General features: G+C 34.8%; 1 protein-coding gene and 1 long non-coding RNA gene across 8 annotated transcripts in view; one reads left to right on the top strand and one right to left on the bottom strand.

Moving 5' to 3' along the window:
• LOC138923277 (uncharacterized) overlaps nt 1–20,333 on the bottom strand; it is a 31,621-nt gene extending 11,288 nt beyond the window's left edge. The window contains exons 1-2 of the long non-coding RNA XR_011436681.1: nt 20,258–20,333; nt 19,193–19,224 (exon numbers count right to left, since the gene is read on the bottom strand). This is a non-coding gene — a long non-coding RNA (uncharacterized lncRNA). The remainder of the gene's footprint in view (nt 1–19,192; nt 19,225–20,257) is intronic.
• ADAM29 (ADAM metallopeptidase domain 29) overlaps nt 20,330–22,102 on the top strand; it is a 71,949-nt gene continuing 70,176 nt past the window's right edge. For 6 of the 7 annotated variants that reach the window (XM_001496149.5, XM_023636273.2, XM_070261347.1 and 3 more), the window contains exon 1: nt 20,342–20,458. The gene's annotated coding sequence lies outside the window, so the exon portion shown is untranslated. Of the gene's footprint in view, nt 20,459–22,102 lie in introns of all 7 variants that reach the window. The other variant, XM_023636275.2, reaches the window with a different exon arrangement.

Genomic DNA, 22,102 nt, shown 5'->3' with positions numbered 1-22,102 from the left:
ATACGAGATTTCCTAGGAATGTTCTCTAATTTTCTTATATTTTCTCTCTTATTTTCTTTCTCCTTGAAGTTTTTAAAAAATTTTTGTCTAAGGGAATTTCTCAATTTAGTTTCATTCCTCCCATTAATTTTTAAAAATTTCTATTCTCACATTTTGAATTTCTAAGAGCATTTTTTGTTTCTCTCCTTTTTTTTAGAGCATGATGCAATTGTCACTGTGGATGCAGATCCTCTCCTGATCTGAGAATCTTATCTTATCTCAAACATCCAGTGATATTTGGCTGTTTACTTGTATTTAAGAAGAGACACTAAAACACTGTTTAGAAGCTGTGAATGGGGAGAGCTTATAGACAGGCAGGTACTCTGGGAAGTGACCTGGCTGGGCCTTTCTATACGGAGAACAATGATTGGCCATATCTGTAGGTCTTTTATCTTGCCTTGGATTGTTTCTGCAGTGAAGAATCCTCTGGTCTTCTGTGTGCAAGGGCTGTGTCTGAACACTAGCATTCTACCAAGTGGACAGGCCTGTTTTTAACAGGCCAAGGCCAAGAACACAAATGGCCAAGAAAACCTACATTTTATAAGACAATCTGCTCTTATGGCCCTGCCTTTAGATCCACCCATGCTTGACTCTGAGGCTTTAGTGGCTCTGCTCTCCCCACCTGCACTACTGCCTACAAACCTGAGTCATGGCAAGAATCCGCTGGGATTGAGAAGGTGTAAATTTGGAAAACTTGTATCAGTTTCATAAGTCTGCTGTCACAAAGTAAATTTATTCTGACACTGTTTTAGAGGCCACAAGTCTGAAATAAAGATATTGACCTGGCTGCACTACCTCTGAGGTTCTAGGAGAGAATCTTTTCTTACCTCTTTCACTTTCTGGTGGTTCCAGGTGTCCTTGGCTTGTAGCAGAAAAACTCCAATCTCTGCTTTTATCTTCACACAGCCTTCCCTCAGTGTTTTTCCCTTGTGCCTGTGTGTCTTCATTGTTATTTACTATATATCTTTTCTCAGTCATCTGTTTTTATTACAGACTTGGCTCTGTTTGCTGCATGTTAGGATGCTTCACACTCTGGGTGATTATGTACTAAGATACTAGAAATAAAATTAGGACACATAAAAGAACTCCCAAAGGATAAAAAAAAAAAAAAGAAAAGCAGTTTCTTTTGCAATTCATCAGAGTCAAGTTTCTGACTAAAAGTCAATTTTTAAGCTATTGTGTACTGTATTAGGCAGTGTTCTCCAGGGAAATCTACATATAAAGAGACAAATAAATAAATATATATGTATTATATACATATAGTATATATAAAGAGACTTATTATAAGGAATTGGTTCACACAATTATGGAGACTGGCAAGTCCAAAATCTGTAGAGCTATTGTTCTAATTTAAGTAGGAAGGCCAGCAGCTGCTATAGAACCAGGAAAATCCAATGTCCCAGTTCAAAAACCACTGGACTTTCCACTACCTGGATGAGGCCCATCCACATTATGGAGGGTAATTTGCTTTTCTCAATCTACCTATTTAAGTGTTAATCTTATCCAAAAATACCCTCAGAGAAACACCCAGAATAATGTTTGACCAAATATCTGGGCACTCTGTAGCCCAGTCAAGTTAACACATAAAATTAACCACCACAATTACCTTTATATTCAGCATTATATTAGGGACTGTAGAATACATAAATGGGACTATGACTTGGTCCTAGCCTGTAGAAAATATATGTACAACTTATTACAAAATTTTATTATGAAAGGCATTATATGACAGACACAAACCATATGCTGTTGAAAGATGCTACTGAAACATAGAAGAAAGATGTCTGTGAGAATTTGGATGAATTTTCTGAGGAAATAATTTTTGTGATGGGTTTTGAAGGATTGGAAAGGTTTCAAGTGACAAGAAAAGACATTCTAAGTGAAAAAATGTTTGTGAGAAGAAAAGGATTTTTGGAAGCATATGGAACATATAGAAACAAATGAAGTGCTGTTCAAATATACTATAGTATTTCTGAAAAGAAGAGTATATTTCCAAAGAAATGCATTGTCCTGTTTCTGAAGAGTTGAGTTGTAAGAACGAAAACCAGGAGAGAATTCTTGAGAGTGATCTTAAATGTCACACTAATAATTTAAATTTTATTCTGTAGGCTATGCACAAGGTAGCCATAAAGCAGATGTTCAAAGAGTAGACAGGAGACTGAGGATTTTTCCCCTTGAGGACAAGAGACATAAGTGACAGGTACATGCATGGAAGTGAAAAACAGAACTTAATTAAGTTTGTGTTTCCCTTATGGCTAATAAGTATGAGCATTCTTTCATAGTTTTATTGGCCATTGGATATCCTCTTTTGAGAAGTGACTATTCAACTTCTTTATCAATTTTCTATTGGGTTCTCTGTTTTTCTCATTGATTTGAAGGAGAACTGTAAGTTCCAGATATGAGTCTTTTTTCATATATGTGTTTTGAAAATACCTCCTACACATCTGTAGCTTGCATTTTCATTCTTTTAAGGGTTTCTTTTATGAATGGCATTTATTAATATAAATGTAGTTCAATTTATCAAGTTTTTCTTTTAAACTTACAAATTTTAAGAAATTCTTTGCCTAGTCCAAGGTCATAGAATTTTTCTTATATTTTCTGCCAAAAGTTTTATTGATTTACCTTTGACATTTAGTCTGAAATCAATCAATGTCAAAATCAAAAGAAACAGAAGAATGAGCATCCTAGGGAACATTAAGAAAATAAATAATAGAATGGCAGGCTTAATCCTTAATATATAAATAAGTGCTTTAAGTTTATATGGTCTAAATGTAATAATTAAGAGGCATAAAATGGAAGAATGGGTTAAAAAACTTGACTTGACTACATGCTATATTCAAGAAATTCAATTCCAAACATGACATAGGCAGGTGGAAAGTAAGGGATGTAAAATATATATCATGACACAGTAACTAAAAAGGCATGATTGGATATATTAGTATCAGATAAAATAGACTTCAGAGTCAAGAAAATTACTATAAAAAAAAAGAGACATCACATAATGATAAAATGATCAATCCACCAAGAATATTTAGCAATCTTAAATAGGTAAATATTGCTAGAGACTGAACTGTGTTCCCTTAGAATTCATATGGTAAAGCCCTAACTCCAAATGTGACTGTATTTGGAGTAAAAAAATAAACAAGGTTAAATAAGGTCATGAGGGTCAGGCCCTGATCCAGTAGTATTAGTGTCCTTATATAAGGAGACACCAGAGCGTTCTCCCTCTTTACCCCACGTGAGGACACAGTGAAAAGATGGCTGTGTCCAAGTCAGGAAGACAGCCCTCAGTGGGAAGTGAATCAGCTGGTACCTTGATCTTGGACTTCCTAGCCTCTAGAATTATGAGAAAATAAATTTCTGTTGTTTAAGCCATCCAATCTGTAGTGTTTTGTTATAGCAGCCCAAGCAGACAGACAGGTACTAAAACACAAAGCTTCAAAATACAAAAAGCAAAAGCTGATAGAGCTGAAAGAAGGAAATTATAGTTAAGATCTCTACAATTATAGTTACGAACTTCACAGCAATACAGAAATACTAGGTAGAAAATCATAAAGAATATAGAAGAGCTAAACAAAACTATCAACTAGCACTACCAGCTAATTGGCATTTATAGAATATTCTGTCCAGCAAGAGCTGAATACATATTCTTTTCCAAAGCTCATGGAACATTCACCAGAGTAACCATATCTCAAATTATAAAACAAACTTCAATCAATTTAAAAGACTTGAAATACAGAGTATGCTCTTTAACCATAATAGATTCAAACAGAAATCAATATCAGAGACATCAGGAAAATCTTTAAAATATGGTGTACAGAGTTCATTGACATCCCCGCCTTCCAAGGACACTGGGCCTAGGCCCTACATGAAGGAATGCATCTAGGGTCAGGGCCAAAGATGGCCACTTTGGCCCTGACTCTAAGGCACAAATTACAAAGAATATGTCCTGCATCATGTTCCTTGTCTGGGCTGGCCACCCCGATGGGCACCTGATGGGACTTTAGGCACATCTCATCCATGGGAACAAAAAAGGTAGAAACACCACATCTGTGGAAACAAGAAGAAATAACTCAAAGTATCCAAATGTCTGAGACCCTAAGTCATAACCTAGAGAAACCTTAGGATAAAAGGGAATCACAAGCATAGAACAATTGGAAGTCTCACTAAAAAATGGACGCTTTGCCTCAGACCCAGACAATCGGCACTCCCACCCGCCATGCAAAATATTGGGACTTCCCTGGCTGATTGTGGTGTGGATGTTGTAAGCACCGATTTGTTGTTCCCCTTTGTCTCTGCTCCTCATTCTGTTTGCCTTTATGAATAAACTTTGATTGCTTAAACAACCAAGCAGCCTTGGCAGTATCTGTCATTCCTTGCCCTTTGCGGTTGCGGACAACACATGGAAATTAACACACTTTTTAATATTCCATGGATAAAGAGGAAGTCTTAAAGGAAATAGAACATACATACAACTGAATAAAAATGAAAACACAACATGTCAAAATTTGTAGAATACAGCTAGAGCAATGCTAAGGGACAAATTTATAACATTAAATTCTTATATTAGAAAAGAGATCTCATATCAATAATCTACATTGCTGTCTCAAGAAACTAGTTAAAAGAGCAAAATAAACCCAAACAGGCAGAAGTAAGGAAATAATAAAGATAAAAGCAGAAATAAAGTGAATTGAAACAGGAAAAGAATAGAGAAAAATAATGAAGTGAAAAGCTGCTTCTTCGAATAAAATCATTACAATTGATAAACCTCTAACAAGACTGACAAAAATTAAAAGAAAACACATTACCAATATCAGATACTAAACAGGGGATATTACAATACCTCTTATAGTCATTAAAAGGATAATAAAGGAATGCTATGAACAAGTTTACACTCATAAATTTAAGAATATAAAAGGAATGGACTAATTCTTTGAAAACCATAAACTCCTAAAAGTCAGCCAGGTGAAATAGATAACCATTAAAGAAATTGAATTCATAATTAGAAAGCTCCCCATATCCCAATTATCCAGCCCAGATGGTCCAAGTATACAACTTTACCAAACATTTAAAATAATTTATACTAATTTTACACAATTTCTCCAAGAAAAAAAAGAAAAGGAATTTACACTTCCCATCTTATTTTATGGGGTCAGTATTACCCCATAAAACAACACAAAAATAGGAAACTAAAGGCCAATATCTCTCATGAATTGACACAAAAATTTTCAACAAAAAAAAGGGAAATCAAATCCAGCAGTGCATAAACAGAATTATACTATGACCAAGTGAGATTTATTCCAGTTATCCAAGCCTGGAACAGGCTTTGAAAGTTAATCAATGTAATCCACCATATCAACAAGCTAAAGGAGAATGACCACATATCAATTGACACAGAAGCAGCATTTGAAAAAATTCAACATACATTCATTCTAAAAAACCCTCTCAACAAGCAAGGAATAGATGCAACCTAAAATTGTCTCTATTTGCAAATGTCAAAATTGTCTACATAAAAAACCCTGAGAAATATAACCCCAAATCCCATGAACAGTGAGTTCAACAAAGTCACAGGATACAAACCAACACACAAAATGAATCACATGTCTATATACTAAAGGGAAATGTAGAATGTTAAAATTAAAAACACAATACTATTTACAATTGTCCCAAAGAAAATGAAATATGTAGGTATACACTTTGCAAAACATGTCCTGGATCTCTGTGCTGAAAAATAAAAAATGCTGATGATAGAAGTAAAAAAGACTTTAATAAATGGAGAGACATAGCATGTTTGTAAATTGGATGACAACATGTCAGTTCTCTATAACTTGATCTATAGATTTAATGCTATTCCTATCAAAATCTCAGTAAGGATTTTGTAGACATAAACAAGCTTATTCTAAAATTTATAAGGAAAAGTCTTTGTATAGGTAAAACAATTTTGAAAAAGAAGAAAGTGGATGATTAACTCTTCCCTATGTTAGAACTTACCAGGTAGCTAAAGTGATCAGGAGAGTTTAGTATCAGAATAGATATAAACACAGATAAATGGGAACACATTAGAGAACTCAGAAACACCCTCACACAAATGTGCTCAATTAAATTTTGACTAACGAGCAAAAGCAATTCAATTGACAAGGAAAAGCCTTCTCAACAAATAGTGCTGGAACAGTGGGAATTCCATAGTTAAATAAAATGAGCCTCAACTTTATTCTCACATCTTAAACTACATTAATTCAAAGTGGATCAAACTCTTTAGTATTAAATGTAAAACAATAAAACATTTTAGAAAAAATAGGAAAAAATCTTCGGGATCTAAGACTAGGCAAAGAGTTTTTAGACTTGACACTAAAAGCATAATAAATTCAAGGAAAAATTGATAAATTGCACCTCAAAATATAAAAAAAGAATTTCCTCTGCAAAAGATGCTGTTAATAGAGACTTACCCTCCTGCGTTTCACCTGGGTTATGAAAATTAGAGATAAAACTTGGTTAGGTAACTGAATCTTTTTTGATAAAGTTTTGCAACAAATCACTTATAATGTTTGAACCAATTAATGTCTCACTTTGATTATTTTGTGTGCATCAATACTACAGAAGGTTATTGGGGCAACCTCAAACATCATGAGACAGTTTGAGATATCTGATACATTTTAGCTTTTGAAGAGTTTACGGTTTTTAATAAATCCTTTTCATTCAAAATTCAGAGTGAACAACCTTCTTTAAATATTAATTCTATTATAATCATGAAGGGCTGTTTGTGCGAACTTCACCGCTGCGCCACTGGGCCAGCTCCAATATTCAATTATTTTTTATGTTGCGATGTCTAAAGAAACCCTTTCTTTTATAGTGTTTTGAAATTAGGAGCAACCTCAAAGATCACCTAACTGCTCTTAAAGATGTTAATTCATAAAACTCTTACAAGGTGGCACGCTTACATCAGAGCTGAGTAGAGTGAGATACGATTAGCATAGTATTTTATAACACAAAAAAAATCGGCATTAACCAATAAAAGCACATTATGATCATTTGATTAAAGTCTGTCTCCCTCCTCAAGATGTTAGCTCAGCAAGAGGAAACAGAGGCTTCTCCTCACCATTGTATCTCCACCACCTGGCAGCATGCTTGACACATGGTATATGCTCAACAAACACTTGTTGAATAAATTCAGTGTATATCAGGCATGGTATAGCTTCCATTCACTGGATGAGTAACTATGCTTTTGGGAAAAAAATTGGCTTTTTATTTATCAATCTAATGTTTTAATTTGTTCGAGTCTTAAAATGTTTGGGGCACTTTTAGGAAAACTAAGAGGCAGCTAAGGTGTCACACACTTATGTTAATAGTATCACACCAGGGTTTAGTTCTAAGTAACCACGGGGTGATAAAGAAATGAAACAAACATGGCCTCAGACCCCTCAGAGAAGAGATCAAAAGAGGCCAACAGCAATGAAAGCAAAAAGAGCTCTTTGAGATAAAAGAGAGAATTGTTAAGAATTGTTTCTTGGAAGTTATAAAATCAAGTCATAATTAATGTTTAAAAAAAGCACAATGATATTGCAAACCATAAGTTCACATTTTTTCCCCACTGAGTAAACTGGAACAAATCGTACAGTTTTAACATTCAAAGTGTTTACATAATTCTTTTTCCTGTATTTTTAACTTTGTCAACGACCTTTTCTGTTTAGTTATAAAGATAACTACTTCCTTGTGCACATTGACAAAGGAATAGACTTGAGTGTCTACAAAGTGTTTATTTGTGGTACACAGTAGTCTCTAAAAGTTCTCATCCCAATTAATCCTTCCCTTGTATTAAAATGCCAGTTCAATGGGAAAAATCACAGAAAGGGAATAAGAATGGGCAGCAAATTAGCAAATGAGTTTCAATAAGTCAACTTCGAAAAACCGCACTTAGATTAGAATAATTTTTAAAATACTCTATGATGATGGAGGAGTCTGAGCTATACGATGTACCCCAACAGAGAATTTAAATGTGATTGCAGATCATGTCCCAGAGATTCTGTCCATAGTGAGTCACCCAACCAAAACTGGCATCAAAATTGCTTCTGCATCAAGAGAATTTAATCCTCTCTCAGTTCAAAACACTAAGTCCCAACCTAGCGTGGTAGGTGGAACTCTGATAGCAGATCATAAGTATATAAAGTGACAATGAAAAAAATAAAACTACAGAGAAAAGGTATATAGGTGTAAGACTAAACCAATATCTGTTTTATTTATTTCTAGTTTAGCAAAAAGAAATTAATTCTGAGAATTTATATAACGAAAAGTTGAGAAACTCATCAGTTATAAAAAAGAGTAAAATACTTTTTTCTTCTACTTCTTTCCCTTCAAGTCTCTTCTCAACCTTTTGTAATTGGTTTGTATTCTAATTCTAATGTCACTCTACTATAATGGATGCAGCCCTGTTTTTATAGTACTCAACTTCTCAGAAGGACTTGAGAGAGTCCGCAGCTCTCTCATCTTGAAACACCCTCGACTCTAGTGACATGACTTAGCTGATTTCCCTTCTACCTTCCTATGGGCTCCTTCTCTATCTCTTGCTAGATGCTCCTCCTCTGTTTGACTTCATATCGAAATTCTTGAGGATTCTAACAAGACACCATTCTCCACTACCACACTGTCTTTGTGTGATATCATCAAGTCCTCTGACCAGGACTTTTAAATTTAAATAGTGTTTTCAGGCCTGATCTCTCACCTGAGCTCTGGAATCTGATTTTGACTGATTCCTTGACATTCTCTTAGATCATTATTGGGTGCAAAAAAACCAGCACGGCCAGAAGCAGAACTCCTGATTATCTTCCTTGTCCCTGCTCATTGCCTCTCTTCCTGATCCCTTGCTTTTCAGACAATGGCACTATCATCTATTCAGTCACTCAGACCAAAAAGTTAGGAAACCTTCCTGATTCTCTCTCTTGACCTCAACATAAAATCTATCAGCAAATTCAGTTGATTCTACTTTCAATATATATTCCAAATTCCATCACTTCTCCCCATTTCTACAAATACCACATGGGTCTACCATTATTTCTCATCTAGAATATTAAAATAGCATTTTAACTGTCTCCTCACTTTCACATAACAGTGTTATCTAGTATTTCCAGAATAATGAATAGTGGTGGAGTGATGACGGAATCTATCATGAGAATGATCGATGGAACCTCTAAAAATGAAGTAATTTCACACTCCTTCCTAGAAGCAACAACATAAAACTTCTAATGTTACTTACAATAAAATTAATTCCTCTTACCATGGTCTACCAGTCACTACCGAATCTGGGCTTTGCTTATTTCTAGGTTTACCTTGTCTCTGATCTCCTGCCCACTATACTCTAGTCGAAGTTACCTTTTTTCTGTCTTCAGAACATGTTAAATTATTTCCAACATAGTGTCATATTATTTATTTTTCCTCTTATCCAAAAAGTTCATCATGCAAATCTTTGCATTACAGATTTCTTTTTTGCATTCAGGTATTGGCTCCAGTGTAATAGAGGCTTTACGGAGCACTCAGTCTTAACTACTACAACTACTCACTCCCAGGACATTTTGTACTGAATATTAAATCAAGTGTATTATTTTTATATCACTTATTTACACTTAAATTATCTTTTTGCATTTGTTTTCTATGATTTGTCCTCTTTATAAGTAATTTATTTGTCTCATTCACTGTCCTATTTCACAGACCTACAACCCTTTGGCTCTTTTAGGTACTCAATAAATATTTTGGCTCTTTTAGGTACTCAATAAATATTTTGAATAAATTTTTCAGAAGTAAATAAAGTGTTGTTTAGGTCATGATACCATTCTTAAAGTGACAGATATTCCTAGATATTTGACAGACATCATTTTTATTTTTTAAGATAAAAATGTACATTTATATGACACACTATGTTATGGCAATTTTAATAAGGAAACATTGAAATTAGGCAGCAAAGATTGATCTTCTAGGGAATTAAATATTTTCTCAACATAACCTGGCAAGGCCCTTTCTTGTAATCTTTGTGACTAGGTGATGGGCTTCCACCCTGACTCTATGATCATCCATTGGGTGAATTGTGGATCTGTCTGATCATTGCTTCTACACTACTAGGAATCCCCTCCCATGGGATCCTTCTTTCAACTAGTCTATGGCTCACTCTGAATCAACCAGGTCCTGAGCCTACTCTGTCTCTATGGCCATGGCTATACATGCCAGTGACCCAACAGTGAGCAAATAGGAACATTCTTCAATTTCTCTGCACCAATCTGACTTTGTTAATGAAGTTTTGATCCCAGTGAATCCAATTGCCTTATTATCACTGGAACACAAATAATTTTTTATAGATATACTAAAATATATTTATAACATTACTTCAGAGTGTTTGGTATACAAACCATTTCAAAATATTTTTAAAAATCATTGAATAAAAAATTGAGAAGGCAAATTATTTAAAACCTTAAAATGATAAAATATAATTTAAAAATATAAAGTGAAGAATCTGCGTAAATATAAAGTCAGGACAGCTAATTCTATTCTTCTACACCAGATTCTTTCGTACAACTATGAAAGAAAGCTCTTGCTTTGCTTCGCTTTCCTGTCTCCTCCCTTGTCAACACACTATAACGTCCATGGATCTGGCCATACAGAGCTCCTTGTCACTGTCTCTTTCAAAATTACCCTTAGTACCCCCATTTAGAATGATCTACCAAACTCATCTATCTGCTTCATCATTGCAATATCACTTCCTTTGCGAGGCCATCTCTGACTGGCCACCTTCGAGCTTGGTGAGCAAGTAGAGTGATATATTTAGTAAACATATGTTGAAAGAATGAAAATTATCCTAATCAAAGATGACTTTTAGTTCTATATTGAAACATTGACATACTGCATCTATTTGTAAACAGCTACTTCAAAGTAGATGTATATAATTCATTTCATGGTCACTAAATACCCAATTCATCAGTTGAAACAAACAATACATTTAGATTCCTCATCTCTGATGTAAAGAGATAATCATACTGCCATATTTTACACATTTCTTAGCGAGTTTAAATACATCCTTTAGTAACCAGAAATATACTGCAGATTTGTGATACTGTCTTCATAGTTTGCATCCAGAATCTAACTTTCTTATCAGTATGTTATGGACTGAACATCTGTGTCCCCCCACAAATATTATGTTGAAACTCTAATCCCCAGTGTGATGGTATTTGGAGATGAAGCCAGTGAGAGGGAGGTAGGTCATGAGGGTGGAGCCCTCATGATGGGATTAGTGCCCTTATAAGAAGAGACAGGAAAGTGTTTACTTCCTTTCTCTCTACTCTCTCCCATATGAGATATAGTGAGAAGACGGCCATCTGCAAATTAGAAGGAGATCCTCATCAAAAACCACATGTGTTCACATCTTGATCTTGGACTTCCTAGCTTCCAGAGCAGTAAGAAACAAATGTTTGTTATTTAAGTCACCTAGTCTACAGTAGCTTGTTACTGCAGCCCAAGTGATTAAGACACAGCGTAACATGTTTTAAATGTGTCATATGGAATACATAAACAAATCTTCAGTAATAACCAAAGTAATGATTCTCTAACATCCATTCATCCTCTCTTAAAAATTTTAAACTTCTACATATATCAAATCCTGAATATATAAGTAGAAGCAAGCATTAAACATACAGAACAAGAGTGTAGATGTCTCTCTGACCTATCAGAATCACAGCTACTTTGAAGAGTTGCTTTACTTGTAGTAACGTTAAATTCCTCATATATACCAAGTTAGGACTATAATTAGACCTAAAACAGACTTTAAATTATTTTACATAAGATGATTGGAATATGATAAGTACTTAAACTTGTTAGCTCCCTTCCCTTTAGGGAATACAGAGAGGATCTGTATTCCTATACAGAGACTGATTTGCTTTGCTGATTTGTGTCTGTTTATGTGTGCAGGAGGTGAGAGAGATGGAGTGAAAAACACAGAGAAGTGAAATGACTGATAGTGAAATTTAATAAATCTCTTTAATGGGCACAAATCTTTGGAAAAGGCATTTTCCACACTAAAGAGATGTTATATACAGTAAGTGTAATCAGGGTTAAAATAAAGAATATTATTGTATTCATTTTCTATTTCTGCTGTAACAAATTACTGCACACCTAGTGGCTTATAATACACAAATTTAGTATCCTACACTTCTGGAAGGAGGAAGTCAGAATGAGTCTCCAAAGGATAAAATCAAGATGTCAGCAGGGCTGGTTCCTTCAGGAGGTTCCAGGGCAGAATCCTTGTCTGTGCCTCTTCCAGCTTCTAGAGGAAGCTGTTTGTGGCTCCTTCCTCTATCTTCAAGCCAGCTAGGTAGCATTTTCTGTCCTCTCTGACCAACTGCCTTTGTTTCATAAGGACCCTTATAACTACATTTGGCCCACTCAGATAATCCACGCCTATCTCCCTGTTTCAAGGTCCTTAACTTAATCACATCTGCAATCCTTTTTGCAATATAAAGTAACATATTCACAGGTTCCACAGATTAGAATGTGGACATTCTTGGTGAGCCATTATTCAGCTTAACTTAGTTACAATAGAGCTTTCTTTTCTTCCCTATACAATGTGAAGGAAAATGGCCTAGTAGTACATGAAAATGCTGCAGGCATTCAGTGTCCTTTAACAAAAATAAATGGCCTTTCTCCCTGCATGTACTGACTTCCAAATAAAATTACTCATTTTTTAAGAAGTAGATTACTTCTGTTTTTTATATTGATCTGTATTAGCTTCCTCTTGGTTCCTAATTTTTGATTAGTAGGTGGAAGCAACAAAAGCAGAGTGGAGAAAGGATGTGTGTGTGTGTGTGTGTGTGTGTGTGTATAAAGCACTTATAGCAACCATACAGGGTATCCTTGTGGCATAAAAGAATCTGTGCATCTTCATTAATGCCTGGTTCTGTGCCAAGCTGAAGGCATTCAACAACTCTAGAGCAATGTATCTTAGAATGAGAGCATAAATGGCATATATATCTCTAGTGATATATCTCAAAAACAAACTTGTCTTTTTCTGAGGAAGATCCACCTTGAGCTAACATCTGTTGCCAATCTTCCTCGCCTCTTTTTTTTTTTTTCTTTTTTGCTTGAGGAAGATTAGCCCTGAGCTAACATCTGTGTCAAGATTCCTCTAGTTTGTATATGGGTCACTGCTACAGCATGACTGATGAGTGGTGTAGGTCTGCACCCAGGATCCAAATCCATGAACCCAGGGCACCAAAGGAGAATGCACAGAACTTTAACCAGTCAGCCATGGGGCCAGCCCAATAATAACTTTTTTGATATACTTTTTTGTAACTGTGTTCAGATTCTAGGTGATTGCTAACTTTATAGGTTTATGAAATTGCAATTTTTCCATTTAGGAGGTGCTATAGACTGAATGTTTGTGTCCCACCAAAATTCATGTGTTTAAATCCTAACCCTCAGTATGAAGGTATTAAGAGATGGGGACATTGGGAGATGCTAAATTATGAGTATGGAGCCTTCATGAATGGGATTAGTGACCTTATAAAGAGACTGTAAAACACTCTATTACCCCTCCTGCTGTGTGAGGACACAGAGAGAAGACTGCTGTCTATGAATCAGGAATTTGGTCCTCACCAGACACTGTATCTGGCAGTACCTTGATCTTGGACTTTCAGCCTCTGGAACTGTAGGAAAGAAATGTTTGTTTTTAAAGCCATGCAATTTATAGGATTTTTGTTATAGCAGCTGAAGCTAAATCAGGAAAATAATTGGTGCACTATAGCATAAGATAGCATTGAAAATGTCATTACTGTTTCATCTAATCTCTGTTCTGAGCAAAGTGACATACATCTCGTGTTGATTCCAAATATGGAGATCAAATATCAAGTTTAAAGGATGTGAAAGACTGCATAATCTATTGTTTCTATTCTTGGTAAAATAAGACAATAGATTTGTTTTTTTTTACACTGCAATCAAATACATTTTATACAGTCTTTATTAACAAACCTAAAGAGATCAAATAAATGTTTTCACGTTAAAATTTGAAGAATAAAATTATGATAATAGCTTTCTTTGGAAGTTCCTCTGATTTCTGATTACTTTTGTGCATCCGGTGCTCAGATATCCAATTCATGAGGTCTCCTTTATTGCCAAGTGGGGCACCCCTGTTTTTCTTGTTCCTGTCATGATTGTTCATCCTTCACGTTAGGGTCATCATTGAACCTCCTTGTTTTCTGGATTCACGCTGAGGATTCCTTCTTGTTTTTTCCCCTATAATTTCCCCCACAAAATGCTCTCTGATATTCATCCCTTCTCTCTTTTTTTTCTTTTTTCCAATTTCTATATCTACTAACTTTAGCCTTTTCAATTGCTTCTTGACTGTTTTTCTTTTTTTCAGCATGAATTTCATTTATCAATTTGATCATTCCTCCTGGATCAAGAAGAGGTTGTGAGGCCTGGTCAGCCATGTCGTAAAGAGCTTGATCTCAGCATATCTAGATCCTCATGGCTGTTGCAGTGGTCTACATAGATTTAGTTGGAATTCAATGTCTGTGGAATTTCTCAAACCCTGACTAAATATAAAAGGATATAACAACCCATTACTAAGTCACCTATAGTCATTATATATAAATATATAATAAAAATATAATAAATGAAGTTATAACTTCCAGGTATAAAATAAATAAGTCATGGGAATGTCGTGTACACCATGGGGACTACAGTTAATAAAACTGCATTGTATGCTTGAAAGTTGCTATGAAAGTAGATCTTAACAGTTCTCATCACAAGAAAAACAATTTTTTTGTAACTATGTATGGTAATGGATGTTAAATAGACTTATTGTGGTGATTGTTTCACAATATTATATACAAATATCGAATTGTTATGTTGTATACCTGAAACTAATACAATCATATATGTCAATTATACCTCAATAAAAGGAATTAAAAAAATAAATGAATAATTACTATATATGTATAGTTATGTTTTTATTATATATGTATGTATATGAGTGATAATATATAGTAACTGTACATATAATATATAATATAGAGAGTGTATATATTATACTAATATATAGTAACTGATTCACCTGTTATGTTTTTATTTTCCTATTTGAAAACATAGCCAACTCTCTTATTGTTCAAACTATTTTTATAAAATAAGTTCACATTAATGGACTTCTGTGGATAAATGGAATAAGTCATTATATAGAATGATTAGAAAACTGAAAAATTGAAAGAATTCTTCATTCAACCACGTTTTGATTCAAATCTTGATTCTGTCTCTGATAAGCAGTTTGATTTTGGGTGACTTATTTGAATATTCTGAGTCTCAGTTCTTCACAGGTAAAAATGAGGATAGCAGATAACTTCCAGCATAGTTGCATGGATGGAGGGTGATGTATATATAAAGGGTCTCATATGAAGCCTGGGTTACAGTAGTGTCCAAAAATAACAGCAGTTGTGTTTATTATTGTTATGGATTACAAATACATTGATTAAAGAGTAAGTTTACCTCTTTGTAACTATAATGTCTCCTCAAAGTTTGTGAGAACTCAGTCAAAACTTCAGTGATATAGACATGTTAAGAAATGATTAAAGACAAGTTAGGTGACATAAACAAATTTTATTTCACACTTCATGAAGTGAACAGTCTCTTTTCAGAGAACTGCAAAATGGGGCAGAAGGTAGGAAGCTTCTGTGGGATAAAAAGTAAAGAACACGGAAGACAAAAATAGAAAGTATCTGATTGGGGCCACATAGTCAACCTTGTTTGGGGTGGGGAGGTGCAGAGTTGGCTTGGTGTTTGGGGATTGACTGACTGAATATACTGCATTTCTGGTCAAGTGGAGCATTTAGAGGGACATGAAAGTTTAATCTAAGTTTTATTTGCCCACGTGGCACTCTGGGCAGGAGTAGTTCTATCTTGGGCTTAGAAAGTTATTTCAATAGACACAAGTAAAGTGCTACATTAATTATTGAAGACTGCTTAAGGCAGTTGTTTAATTTAATTATAGTACCTTGGTTGATTTATTTTGATTAGCATAGTTGCAAAAATGTGGGATTTATTCTGTAATATTCTATTATAAATTTGTATAATGTTATTTTCTCATAAAATATAAGTGGAGAAAAATATACTTTCTATTGATGGGATACTTACTTGGAAGAATTACACAAGACTTTCAAAAACTTAATTTAAAATAAATGCTTTAGGTTAACCAAAGTACATTTAAGAAGTGATTCTTCACTGAAAATTCCTATAGATTCGAAAGCATGCCTGTAATAGAGAACTCTTTTGAATTAGACCTTGTAAATAATTAGTAATGGTGACAGAAATAAAATGAGAAACTTTAAAATGTTTACATTTCTCTCCACATTTTGTAAGCTCATTTTGTAATTCAAAGGTTTGCTTATCTTGGCTTACACATTAAAGTTATTCTAAATGACATGTTATTACTCAGTAATACTTCACAAACTATTGAACAGCTACAGTTAATGAGTTAAAGGTAAGAACATTTTTTAAATAGATTATAAAAGTTTAATAGATGCTACTCTTTCATATTGTAAATTTATAATTATTCAACTTCATCATAAAAACCTTTAATTAACTTTTATAACTTTGTCTCAGAACTACAAATGAAAAATCTTTTCTATTAATAATGACTACTACAATTTTCACGGCAGCAAAATTTTGGTTAGTTACTTATGTTCATGAAATACTTATTGGGACCCTCTATTATAAGGACTAAAATATTTTTGTTATTTCAATGTGTTCTTAATTTTAAATTTATAGTTTGATTGAGAATTGTGAATATATACATACATATAATAATTGCCAATATGTTGACTTAATCACAAGTAATAGGTCAGGTTAGTACTATCAAGTCATGTTGGGGCTTATTCTTCCATACTCCCACTTATTCTCTGGGGTCAAGGCCCTGTACTCTGTTACTCTAGCTTCTATGAGCTTTATTATTTTAGCAACCCATGTGGGGTTGTCAACAAAGGAAAAAAATTAAAGTTGTTACATTAGATGATCCATGGTCAATATGCAGAAAGTTGTTCTTAGAAAACCTACACTTTAAGATAAAAACAAAGAATAACCCATATACGGCTGTCCTGCCTGGAGAAAACAGGGCCCTCTTTGGCCAAGAAGGGTCTATAAGAACAGAGTCTTGGCCTCCATATTTTGATTGATCTTCAACAATATTTGTACTCAGGACTTGGTAGTTCCCTGAAAGTAATCAAGCTTTTCTACTCCTAGGGCCATTTAAGCCAGGTCAGATCCTTTCATCACTGCTACGTGCAACACCTCCTCTGAGTTTTAATTCCCCTTCCTTCCTTCTTTAGTTGAGGGCCTCTCTTTGCGTTGCTCAGAAATGTTTTGAAAGTAAAAACTTGAATATTAATGGAGGCCGTAACAATCTTACTTCTCCATAAAATAGAATTTGAGTTGACCTTTCAGAAATTACCTAGCTAAATACTAAACTTATGAATTAGCTGATGAAAATCAGTTGAGAGGAAAGGATAGAGAGCGAGAATGTTAAATTGGGTCACAGGAATTGTTAGAGCTGCTACTCAATAAGAGATGTACCCCTCACTGCAAACTTTGTTATTCTGCTTGTGATGCTCCTTGACATTTATGCCTTTTTTTTTTTTTTGAGGGATTTGAATGTTTTGAATGTTTAGGAGGACTTTCAGCTATGGGAAGCAGAGAATAGGCTTTTTTCTGTATTTGTCAGGATAATAATAACCGATCACTGATGCATTAGTTGCATAGTGACGACAAAAATATATTTCTATGAAGTATTTTTAACTCATTCTTTCTGTAGGATAGATGTTTGTGAATTTTTAACGAGAAAAAATATTAACACAGTACATTTCTTCTGGAATTTTTAAGAGGATTTAAGTTGAATGACACATCATATGCATTTAAATAAAGTGTATGCCTCACTGTATTCACTGTTACTCTGGGCCACATATTATAACAATGAAAGAACTCTCTACTGTATAAATCATATCTTTTAATACCATGACAGTACAAACTAAAATGATATTTGGCCTCCTAAAAAATCCCCCAGCCTCACAAACCAACGTTGGACATGGTTTGATAATTTGAGAAAGATGAACACACACACATACCCCTTCTGTTTCGCTTTGACTTTTTATATAAGCTGTGGGCTAGTCAAGTTTGAGAAATAAAATAACAGTGTTTAGTTCCTTTGAAGACTTCTTCTCGCGCTTTGAATTATTTAAGAAAAGGCAAATATAAACCTATTTGGATTACTATGTTTTTAATCCAAGTATAACCCATAAAAATGAACCTGATAGATATAGAGAGTGACATATAGATCTATAGATATTAACATACCAATACAGATGTGTGCATGAATGTAACCCACTAGTGGAATAAGTGGGCATATCTCTCAGTGTCTCGCCAATGATTTTAACCTGAAATCACATTTCCTCCTCTGATATGAACATATATTAGTAAGGTTGGATTTTAGTCAAAATCTGAGTTTTATAGTGTTATTAATTTTAAAAACTGATTTATTATATGGCTGGATAGGCTCACAATGGAACCATTGTTGACTACTCACTATCAAATATGGAATATAGAATTAAAGTATAAAATGATTACTGCTGGTTCCATCTAAAAAATTCATTGCTTTTAAAATTAGTTATGAGTCATATAATTAATAAAAAAATGAGTTACTATTTTGATTTGTAAGCATTGTGTATAAAAATTGATTAACATAATCATGCAAAAATGGAAATAGAGCTTAGAAATTAGCATCATTTTCTAATTTACTCTATGATTTATTATAATCTCTTAACTAGTCTACACAGCTAGCGGTCAGCTGGCTTTCCAGAGAAAATGGCTTTGTTTAAGACAGGATTAGAAAATACTTTAGATTAACTTCAACCAAAATGGTAGCAAAATTGCATAAAAACTAGCTGCTGGGTTCTGATGTCATCTCAGAGATATGGCCAATCAGGTAGTGTTTCTCATTCCCTTACGATAAAAAAAAAACCTTAAAAAATCCAAATTAATGATTTTTTTCCAATCAGACAATGAAAGCTGCAATGGGAAAAAATTAAAATCAGGAATGTGAAATGCACTCTTGGGGAGAAACAAGATCCAGGAATTTGCTTACCTGAGACATAAGATACGTAGTGGCAATATAAGCTGGTAAGAAGCAGCAAGCAGAAAATTTTAAATAATTGCTAAAGTCTGAGTATGGGTGAACATGAGAGCTGGAAGCCTCGTGGGGATACAGGCAAATGTAATTTTGTATCCTTTTGCAACCTCTTCCTCAAGAACCCCACTAGGTGCTCACAGGGAAGACTGGACAAAACCCTCGGAAAGCTTCTCTCATGGTTCTGTCTGGGAAGTGAAACAGCATCCACTGCCTAATATCCACTCAGTGTCATCTTCTCTTACTCCCATGTGGAATAAAGCCTTAAAGTGCAAGATCATCAAAACCTGTTGCTTGAGGGCACAGATGGGAATCCACTGTGGTTGCAAGAGAGGAAGGAAGAGGAAAAAAAAAACCTGTGCCTTGAGAAGGGCAGAATCGGTTCGAAGCCCAGCATTACCTTTGGAGGAGGGGCATGTATGTTTGTGAAAGCCTCACATCGGGGACTCGTGTTTACAGCGCCTCCCTAAGACCGCAGCTTAACCAGAACTTGAGAGAATGACCCCTCTTCCCTTAGCTTCCAACTACCATATGCAAAAGATTCAGGTAAGTGCAAAAGTGGAATGTAGCTAGGAGAGATGCAAGAGAGAGATCCTTTCTGGTGAACAGCACAAAGTGGAGAATAAATATGTGATATTTCACATAGAAAAAGAGTAAAGTTAGAGTTGACAATAAAACTATATTAAATTCTACTGAGCAAGAGCAGGAGACTGCCCTTACAAAATGTTTCTTATAGGTTCTCCCTTAATTTCTCAATTTACATACTTTGAATATAAAGAATATTAGAAAAATAGTTGCACTGGTTTAGCTAAAAAACAAAAGGGAAACAAATAAATTGAGGGAATTAATGAAGTGTCTCTAAGGGGGAATCAAGTGACCAATTATTCTTTATCTCATAAGGGCCAATTTCTCTAGATATTAAACAAAAATCTTGCAAATTTTTGATTGACAGGCCTTATGTGATATGTCCTGACCCTCATCCAACCTCTCCCTGGGAGCCAACAACTATCGTGTGCTAGGTACCTTCAATAACCTTCAAACAGTTTGCATGTCCCAATCCAACTGTCACCCTCAGATCTTTAATTGAGAAACATTCTTTCCTCCTTTGTGACATCACATCCACTAACTAAATGGGGTGGTGTGGGGAATTTACTATAAAATACATGCTCTCCTGATGGCCTATTCCTGGACATCCCTGAGGACTCTATCAGAATCAGATCATAGGTAATTTAAACATTGATTTATCCATACTCTAAACAGAAGTTTAAAGTCTAAGAAGTAATCGTAACTATTTTGATTTTCCAATATTATTGGGCTGAACCTGTCAGTTCCAGACTGAACCCTCCAAACATCTACCCAGACTTGCATCATATCCTGTAAAACCAGAACCAAAAGAAGTACTAGAATCAGTAAGATGAAAACCTAATAGAGAAATGAGTCATTGACCTTTGTACTATTCCTTGTAATACTTCTGTTCTCTAAGTTAAAGAAAGATAAGGAAAAAAAATCCAAAGGGTAGGGATATAGATTTGTTCAGAATCTCAGGAGTATAAATCTAATAATCATTTCCTACTTCCCTGTAGTACCAAATCCAAATATTCTTTTACCTTTGGTGCACCATAAAACTGTATTTTACAGCTATAAACCTATTTTCTGTTCTTTGAGCATCTTTTTTCTTCAAAGATTCGTTTCTTTGCTTTCTTCTGGGAAAATCAATAAAGTCCTCAAATTAAATGCAAGACCTCAAGTCTTACATTTCCCTCTGTTTTATGTTTATCTCATATATTGATCATTTTTGTTGTACTCTAAAGTTGATTTGAGCTCTAGAACTGACTCCATCTATCTTCTTATTGTTTTATCTTTAATTGGTTTTATCTTTTACACACTTTCTAAAGAGAAGTAAAAATTTTGTCAAAGTAAAGTGTATTCCTTGGGACATAATTAATCCCAAGGAGGTAAATTTCTCACCCCTGAAAAATTGTAACAATTCAGAATTTTCTCAGGATAGTAACTAAGAGACCATACAGATGATTCCTGGGTCTCACTGTTTATAGCAGTCATTGGGTTCCCAAATGTATTCATTTCCTATTGCTGCACAACAAATTAGAGCAAACTTAGAGATGCTTACAACAACATACATTTATTATGTTACAATGCCCATGGTCAGGAGTCCAGGCACAGCTTACATGGGCTTCTGCTCAGGGTCTTGAAAGCTAACATCAAAGTATCAGCCACATTGCTGTTCTCTTCTGGAACTTGAGGTCCTCTTCCAAACTTGTTAGCTTATTGACAGAATTTGGTACCTTGTGGCTGTAGCATTGAGGTCCTCAGCTACTGAGGGATGCTGCTTTCCACTGGCAGCTTTCAACATGGCTGTTAGTTTCTCTTTGAGGCCAGTAGGAAAGTCTCTTGCTTTTACAGCTTTCACCTGATTAAGTCAGTCCCACCCAGAATGATGTCCCTTTTGAATCACTCAAAGTCAACTAATTAGGGACTTCAATTACATCTGCAAAGTATTTTCACCTTTGCCATGAAACAATATCTAATCACAGAAGTGACATTTATCATGTTCACAGATCCTACCTACATACAAGGGGAGGGGACTGTAGGGCATGCACAGGTGGGGGCTACTGGCTACCACACTAATTTTCAGAAATTGTCTCAATACTGTATGACTTAACCAGTTCTTTCATAACCAAATCTTTTCTCTGGTAATTTAAGCATGAATAGGCATTTTGTGCTTTAGAAATTAGCTCTTCGGCAGCCAGCTCCATGGTGTAGTGGTTGGGTTCAGCACACTCCACTTTGGCAGCCTGAGTTCACAGGTTTGGATCCTGGGCACTGACCTGCACCAGTTATTAGCCATGT

The sequence above is a fragment of the Equus caballus genome, chromosome 2 (assembly GCF_041296265.1).
Source record: "Equus caballus isolate H_3958 breed thoroughbred chromosome 2, TB-T2T, whole genome shotgun sequence".
Classification (NCBI taxonomy): Eukaryota; Metazoa; Chordata; class Mammalia; order Perissodactyla; family Equidae; genus Equus; species Equus caballus.
This window is presented reverse-complemented; position numbering and strand designations above follow the sequence as displayed.